Source organism: Nansenia antarctica (assembly GCF_963989245.1).
Source record: "Nansenia antarctica genome assembly, chromosome: 3".
In the NCBI taxonomy this organism is placed as follows: domain Eukaryota; kingdom Metazoa; phylum Chordata; class Actinopteri; order Argentiniformes; family Microstomatidae; genus Nansenia; species Nansenia antarctica.
Genome location: NC_137688.1, coordinates 62,722,600 through 62,730,099, shown reverse-complemented (window position 1 = coordinate 62,730,099; position 7,500 = coordinate 62,722,600). Strand labels below are relative to the sequence as shown.

The 7,500-nt window shown below is 44.2% G+C and overlaps 1 pseudogene across 1 annotated transcript in view; it reads right to left on the bottom strand.

Moving 5' to 3' along the window:
- LOC308154258 (exostosin-1b-like) overlaps positions 1-7,500 on the bottom strand; it is a 189,393-nt pseudogene that overhangs the window by 4,093 nt on the left and 177,800 nt on the right. Inside the window, exon 10 of the transcript in view lies at positions 1,758-1,918. The product of the transcript in view is annotated as an exostosin-1b-like (transcript). The remainder of the gene's footprint in view (positions 1-1,757; positions 1,919-7,500) is intronic.

Genomic DNA, 7,500 nt, shown 5'->3' with positions numbered 1-7,500 from the left:
TAAAAACAAAACCAAAAAGAATGTAATGTACATACAATTAAAGGTATACTAGACCAGGGGTGGCCAACCAGTCGGAGACTAAGAGACAACATTTTTGGGGGGGTACCACAAATACCCCCATACTTATATGACATTAAGGTCATGAATAAAGGAGACTACAATACGTAGATAGTAATCTACATCTTTCCTAGCAGGCAGACTGGTTCAATCTCCTTAGAAACAAAACATTACAGATTTTGCTATTCTCAACTCTAAATTAACTGGACTGTTAAAACGCTAGTATTATAAGACCTCACCTGTGTCCCTGTACTTGTCTCTGCTGCCCTTTGACCAAAAAAGGTATTTATGTCCATTTTCCTTTTTTTCCCTGGCATATTTGTGTTACCAGCTCACCTATTAAAAGTGAGACGATGACAATATCAAAAACCTGCTTGCACACACATATAACTTACTGACACAAAGTTATTGTTACTGGCCCCAATTTGGTACAATTATTACTGAAATTATTGAGAATAAAGACATTGTAGACACACGTAAACTAGCTGTTGTACCATTTAATGTTTGCTAACTAGCTTGTTAGAGTTAGCTTCACAATCGCGGGTGACATTAGGTCAGGTTGTTCACTAAAATAACATTAGAACATGTTTGTATCGACACAACATGACATGGACTTGTTCATTAACATGTTACATTTGAACCAACAGTATTATGGCATTTATACAGTTTGTTTAACCCACCTGAATTAACGAGGATCATGGACAAGGTTTTAACATTAACGTTACTCATGGTTTGTTAATTGAGGAACTATTAAGGCTAATAGCCAGAGCAGAAACCTCGATGTCCCGCTCCACTAGTGTTGCCAACTCCTCTGTAATGGAAGTAGCTGTTGGCTCTCCCAAAAGTAGCTAGAAGTAGCTAGATGACGTAATCAACTAATTTGCATAATATGCAATTCTGAAAGGCTAAATTAATAAAACATAGGCTGACCAGGTTTACAAACTAACTATTTACGTATTTACGAGCGGGTGGACCTGAGAGCTGTAGGTGTACCTACCATAGGAGTCTCTCTCTCCATATCTCTCTCTCTCCCTCCCTCTCTCTTTCTCTCTCTCTCCCTCTCTCTCTGTCTCTCTTCCTCTCTCTCTTTGTTTGTCTCTCTCTATATATATATCTCCCTCTCTCCCTCACTCCCTCCCTCTCTTTCTTTCTCTCCCTCTCCATATCTCTCTCTCTCGCTCCCTCTCTCTTTCTCTCTCTCTCTCCCTCTCTATCACTCTCTCTCTTTCTCTCTCTCCCCCCCTCCGTCTCTCTCTCTGATCTCTTCATTCATGTCCAGAAATGTGTCGATGGAAAGCTCAGTATAAATGTAGCACACTACCTAGCCAGGGGAGGCTGCTGGAGGTAGAAATCGGAGGATGGGCTCATTGTACCCCAGCCTCCCCTGATCTCATAGCAGTGTGTGTGTGAGGGAGAGTATGCGTTAATGTGTGTGTGTGTGTGTGTGTGTGTGTGTGTGTGTGAGAGGGAGAGTGTGAGTGTGTGTGTGTGTGAGGGAGAGTATGCGTTAATGTGTGTGTGTGTGTGTGTGTGTGTGTGTGTGTGTGTGAGGGAGAGTGTGAGTGTGTGTGTGTGTGAGGGAGAATGTGCGTAGGGGGTGTAGGAGGGACGTAGGGTGTAGGAGGTAGGAGGTCAAGGGTTTGATACAGGGTTAGGGGTAGGTCTAGGGTTAGGGGTTAAAGGTCAGGGGTCAGGGTTACCTGTGGTAGAAGGCGGCTCCGGTGAGGACCATGGAGAAGTCGTTGGTCCATTTGGACGTGTAGCCCCACCGGGCCTTGGCCTGGTCCCAGTAGTGGCTGCGTGCGGGGTACCCCACGATGCGGTCTGGGAAGCTCAGCCACACCCGGAAGGCAAAGTCCACCTGGGGGGGGGACGGGGACAAGAAGGGGGGGGCAGGAATGGGGGGAATGGAGGGGGGGGGGTTCAGTAGTAAACAACTTAGAAAACCTTTATCCAAAGCGCTTTACAACGGCCTCTCATTCCCCCATTCACACACACATTCACACACCAACGGCGGCAAGCTACCATGCACGGCGCCGGCCCGCTCACTGGGAGCAATTTGGGGTTCAGTGTCTTGCCCAAGGACACTTTGACATGTGGCCAGCCGGGGCTCGAACCGCCGATCTGCCAACCTTGCGATCATCAAACGGCAGCTCTACCTCCTGCGCCACAGCCGCCCCAGTCTTGTTTTTTATTGTTGTTGTTGGTGTTCACAAGTCACAACAGACACCTACCCCCCCCTTCACTCCATCCCCCCTTCTCTTGTTTTGAACATCTCATTGTTTGTGAGAAACCTGGAAAATGTCACTAATCCAAAAAGGGAAGAATATAAAAGAGAAAGAAGCCTGTTCATGTTCACAGGCAGGAGGAGGATTAGCAGCATTAGCAGCATTAGCAGCATTCGCAGCATTCGCAGCATTAGCCAGTCACTCAGGAGGATAACATCACCCACACCCACACACACACGCGCACGCACGTACGCACGCACAAACACACACACACACACACACACACACACACACACACTCCCACACACACACACACACACACACACACACACACACACACACATCTCCAAACAGAGGAATGGATGTCTTCCTGTATTAACCTGATATTCCTCCGTAATAACTCCTAGATCTGTGTACAATTACCCAGAAGCCCCGGGGGGAGGCGGAGCCGCTGATTAATCACCACGTCGCCATTTACCTCCGAACCGCCGCACCCTGATTTATGACATCATGCAGATAACTCCGCCTTTAGGAATCATGGCTCCCCTCTCCCTTCCGCCTGCCTTCCCTCTGCCTCCCCCCTGCCTCCCCTCTCCCTCCCCCCTGCCTCCCCTCTGCCTCCCCCCTGCCTCCCTCTACCTCCCTCTACCTCCCCTCTGCCTCCCCCCTGCCTCCCCCCTGCCTTCCCTCTGCCTCCCCCCTGCCTTCCCTCTGCCTCCCCCCTGCCTTCCCTCTGCCTCCCGACTGCCTCCCCCCTGCCTCCCCTCTGCCTCCCCCCCTGCCTCCCCTCTGCCTCCCCACTGCCTCCCGCCTGCCTCCCCTCTGCCTCCCCCCTGCCTCCCCTCTGCCTCCCCCCTGCCTCCCCCCTGCCTCCCCTCTGCCTCCCCCCTGCCTCCCCTCTGCCTCTCATTCTGCCTCTCTCTAATTACCATCTCTCTGTGTTTAAAGGGTATAGTTACCTGTGTTTACTGTAAAGGGTAGTAAAAGGGTAGTTATATGTGTTTAAAGGGTAGTTACCTGTGTTTAAAGGGTAGTTACCTGTGTTTAAATGGTAGTTACCTGTGTTTAAACGGTAGTTCTCTGTGTTTAAAGGGTAGTTCTATGTGTTTAAAGGGTAGTTACCTGTGTTTAAAGGGTAGTTACCTGTGTTTAAAGGGTAGTTACCTGTGTTTAAAGGGTAGTTCTCTGTGTTTAAAGGGTAGTTACCTGTGTTTAAAGGGTAGTTACCTGTGTTTAAAGGGTAGTTCTCTGTGTTTAAAGGGTAGTTCTCTGTGTTTAAAGGGTAGTTACCTGTGTTTAAAGGGTAGTTACCTGTGTTTAAAGGGTAGTTACCTGTGTTTAAAGGGTAGTTACCTGTGTTTAAAGGGTAGTTCTCTGTGTTTAAAGGGTAGTTACCTGTGTTTAAAGGGTAGTTCTCTGTGTTTAAAGGGTAGTTCTCTGTGTTTAAACGGTAGTTACCTGTGTTTAAAGGGTAGTTCTCTGTGTTTAAAGGGTAGTTCTCTGTGTTTAAACAGTAGTTACCTGTGTTTAAACGGTAGTTCTCTGTGTTTAAAGGGTAGTTACCTGTGTTTAAAGGGTAGTTCTCTGTGTTTAAAGGGTAGTTCTCTGTGTTTAAACGGTAGTTACCTCTGTTTAAAGGGTAGTTACCTGTGTTTAAACGGTAGTTCTCTGTGTTTAAAGGGTAGTTACCTGTGTTTAAAGGGTAGTTACCTGTGTTTAAAGGGTAGTTCTCTGTGTTTAAAGGGTAGTTATCTGTGTTTAAAGGGTAGTTCTCTGTGTTTAAAGGGTAGTTACCTGTGTTTAAAGGGTAGTTACCTGTGTTTAAAGGGTAGTTCTCTGTGTTTAAAGGGTAGTTACCTGTGTTTAAAGGGTAGTTACCTGTGTTTAAAGGGTAGTTCTGTGTTTAAAGGGTAGTTCTCTGTGTTTAAACGGTAGTTCTCTGTGTTTAAACGGTAGTTCTCTGTGTTTAAAGGGTAGTTCTCTGTGTTTAAACGGTAGTTCTCCGTGTTTAAAGGGTAGTTACCTGTGTTTAAAGGGTAGTTACCTGTGTTTAAAGGGTAGTTCTCTGTGTTTAAAGGGTAGTTACCTGTGTTTAAAGGGTAGTTACCTGTGTTTATACGGTAGTTCTCTGTGTTTAAAGGGTAGTTCTCCGTGTTTAAAGGGTAGTTATCTGTGTTTAAAGGGTAGTTACCTGTGTTTAAAGGGTAGTTACCTGTGTTTAAAGGGTAGTTACCTGTGTTTAAAGGGTAGTTCTCTGTGTTTAAAGGGTAGTTCTCCGTGTTTAAAGGGTAGTTATCTGTGTTTAAAGGGTAGTTACCTGTGTTTAAAGGGTAGTTCTCTGTGTTTAAACGGTAGTTCTCCGTGTTTAAAGGGTAGTTATCTGTGTTTAAAGGGTAGTTATCTGTGTATAAAGGGTAGTTACCTGTGTTTAAAGGGTAGTTCTATGTGTTTAAAGGGTAGTTACCTGTGTTTAAAGGGTAGTTCTCTGTGTTTAAAGGGTAGTTACCTGTGTTTAAAGGGTAGTTATCAGTGTTTAAAGGGTAGTTACCTGTGTTTAAAGGGTAGTTCTCTGTGTTTAAAGGGTAGTTACCTGTGTTTAAAGGGTAGTTACCTGTGTTTAAAGGGTAGTTCTATGTGTTTAAAGGGTAGTTCTCTGTGTTTAAAGGGTAGTTCTCTGTGTTTAAGGGGTAGTTACCTGTGTTTAAAGGGTAGTTACCTGTGTTTAAAGGGTAGTTACCTGTGTTTAAAGGGTAGTTCTCTGTGTTTAAAGGGTAGTTACCTGTGTTTAAAGGGTAGTTACCTGTGTTTAAAGGGTAGTTCTCTGTGTTTAAAGGGTAGTTACCTGTGTTTAAAGGGTAGTTCTCTGTGTTTAAAGGGTAGTTACCATCTCTCTGTGTTTAAAGGGTAGTTAAAAGGTAGTTAAAGGGTAGTTAAAAGGTAGTTAAAGGGTAGTTCTCTGTGTTTAAAGGGTAGTTACCTGTGTTTAAAGGGTAGTTACCTGTGTTTAAAGGGTAGTTACCTGTGTTTAAAGGGTAGTTACCATCTCTCTGTGTTTAAAGGGTAGTTAAAAGGTAGTTAAAGGGTAGTTAAAAGGTAGTTAAAGGGTAGTTAAAAGGTAGTTAAAGGGTAGTTACCGGGCATGGTTACTAAGCAGGAGAGTGATTTGAACCGGCTTGACGTCTTGATATCTGTAGGCCTTCAGTACGTTCTGTCTCTCTCTCTCTCCCCCTCTCTCTTCCTCTCCTACTCCCTCCCTCTCTCTCCCCCTCTTCCTCTCCCTCTCTGTCTCTCTCTCTCTCCCCTTCTTCCTCTCCCTCTCCCTCTCTCTCTCTCCCTCCCTCCCTCTTCCTCTCCCTCTCCCTCTCTCTCCCTCCCTCCCTCCCTCCCTCTCCCCCTGCCTCCCCCCTGCCTACCCTCTGCCTCTCATTCTGCCTCTCTCTAATTACCATCTCTCGGTGTTTAAAGGGTAGTTACCTGTGTTTAAAGGGTAGTAAAAGGGTAGTTATATGTGTTTAAAGGGTAGTTACCTGTGTTTAAAGGGTAGTTACCTGTGTTTAAAGGGTGGTTACCTGTGTTTAAAGGGTAGTTACCTGTGTTTAAAGGGTAGTTCTCTGTGTTTAAAGGGTAGTTCTATGTGTTTAAAGGGTAGTTACCTGTGTTTAAAGGGTAGTTCTCTGTGTTTAAAGGGTAGTTACCTGTGTTTAAAGGGTAGTTACCTGTGTTTAAAGGGTAGTTATCTGTGTTTAAAGGGTAGTTCTCTGTGTTTAAAGGGTAGTTCTCTGTGTTTAAAGGGTAGTTACCTGTGTTTAAAGGGTAGTTACCTGTGTTTAAAGGGTAGTTACCTGTGTTTAAAGGGTAGTTACCTGTGTTTAAAGGGTAGTTCTCTGTGTTTAAAGGGTAGTTACCTGTGTTTAAAGGGTAGTTCTCTGTGTTTAAAGGGTAGTTACCTGTGTTTAAAGGGTAGTTACCTGTGTTTAAAGGGTAGTTACCTGTGTTTAAAGGGTAGTTACCTGTGTTTAAAGGGTAGTTCTCTGTGTTTAAAGGGTAGTTCTCTGTGTTTAAAGGGTAGTTACCTGTGTTTAAAGGGTAGTTACCTGTGTTTATACGGTAGTTCTCTGTGTTTAAAGGGTAGTTCTCCGTGTTTAAAGGGTAGTTATCTGTGTTTAAAGGGTAGTTACCTGTGTTTAAAGGGTAGTTATCTGTGTTTAAAGGGTAGTTACCTGTGTTTAAAGGGTAGTTCTCTGTGTTTAAACGGTAGTTCTCCGTGTTTAAAGGGTAGTTATCTGTGTTTAAAGGGTAGTTATCTGTGTATAAAGGGTAGTTACCTGTGTTTAAAGGGTAGTTCTATGTGTTTAAAGGGTAGTTACCTGTGTTTAAAGGGTAGTTCTCTGTGTTTAAAGGGTAGTTACCTGTGTTTAAAGGGTAGTTATCAGTGTTTAAAGGGTAGTTCTCTGTGTTTAAAGGGTAGTTCTCTGTGTTTAAAGGGTAGTTCTCTGTGTTTAAAGGGTAGTTCTCTGTGTTTAAAGGGTAGTTCTCTGTGTTTAAAGGGTAGTTACCTGTGTTTAAAGGGTAGTTCTCTGTGTTTAAAGGGTAGTTACCTGTGTTTAAAGGGTAGTTACCTGTGTTTAAAGGGTAGTTCTCTGTGTTTAAAGGGTAGTTACCTGTGTTTAAAGGGTAGTTCTCTGTGTTTAAAGGGTAGTTCTCTGTGTTTAAAGGGTAGTTCTCTGTGTTTAAAGGGTAGTTCTCTGTGTTTAAAGGGTAGTTCTCTGTGTTTAAACGGTAGTTCTCTGTGTTTAAAGGGTAGTTCTCTGTGTTTAAAGGGTAGTTACCTGTGTTTAAAGGGTAGTTACCTGTGTTTAAAGGGTAGTTACCATCTCTCTGTGTTTCTTTGGGTAGTTAAAAGGTAGTTAAAGGGTAGTTAAAAGGTAGTTAAAGGGTAGTTAAAAGGTAGTTAAAGGGTAGTTAAAAGGTAGTTAAAGGGTAGTTAAAAGGTAGTTAAAGGGTAGTTACCGGGCATGGTTACTAAGCAGGAGAGTGATTTGAACCGGCTTGACGTCTTGATATCTGTAGGCCTTCAGTACGTTCTGTCTCTCTCTCTCTCCCCCTCTCTCTTCCTCTCCTACTCCCTCCCTCTCTCTCCCCCTCTTCCTCTCCCTCTCTGTCTCTCTCTCTCTCTCTCCCCTTCTTCCTCTCCCTCTCCCTCTCTCTCCCTCCC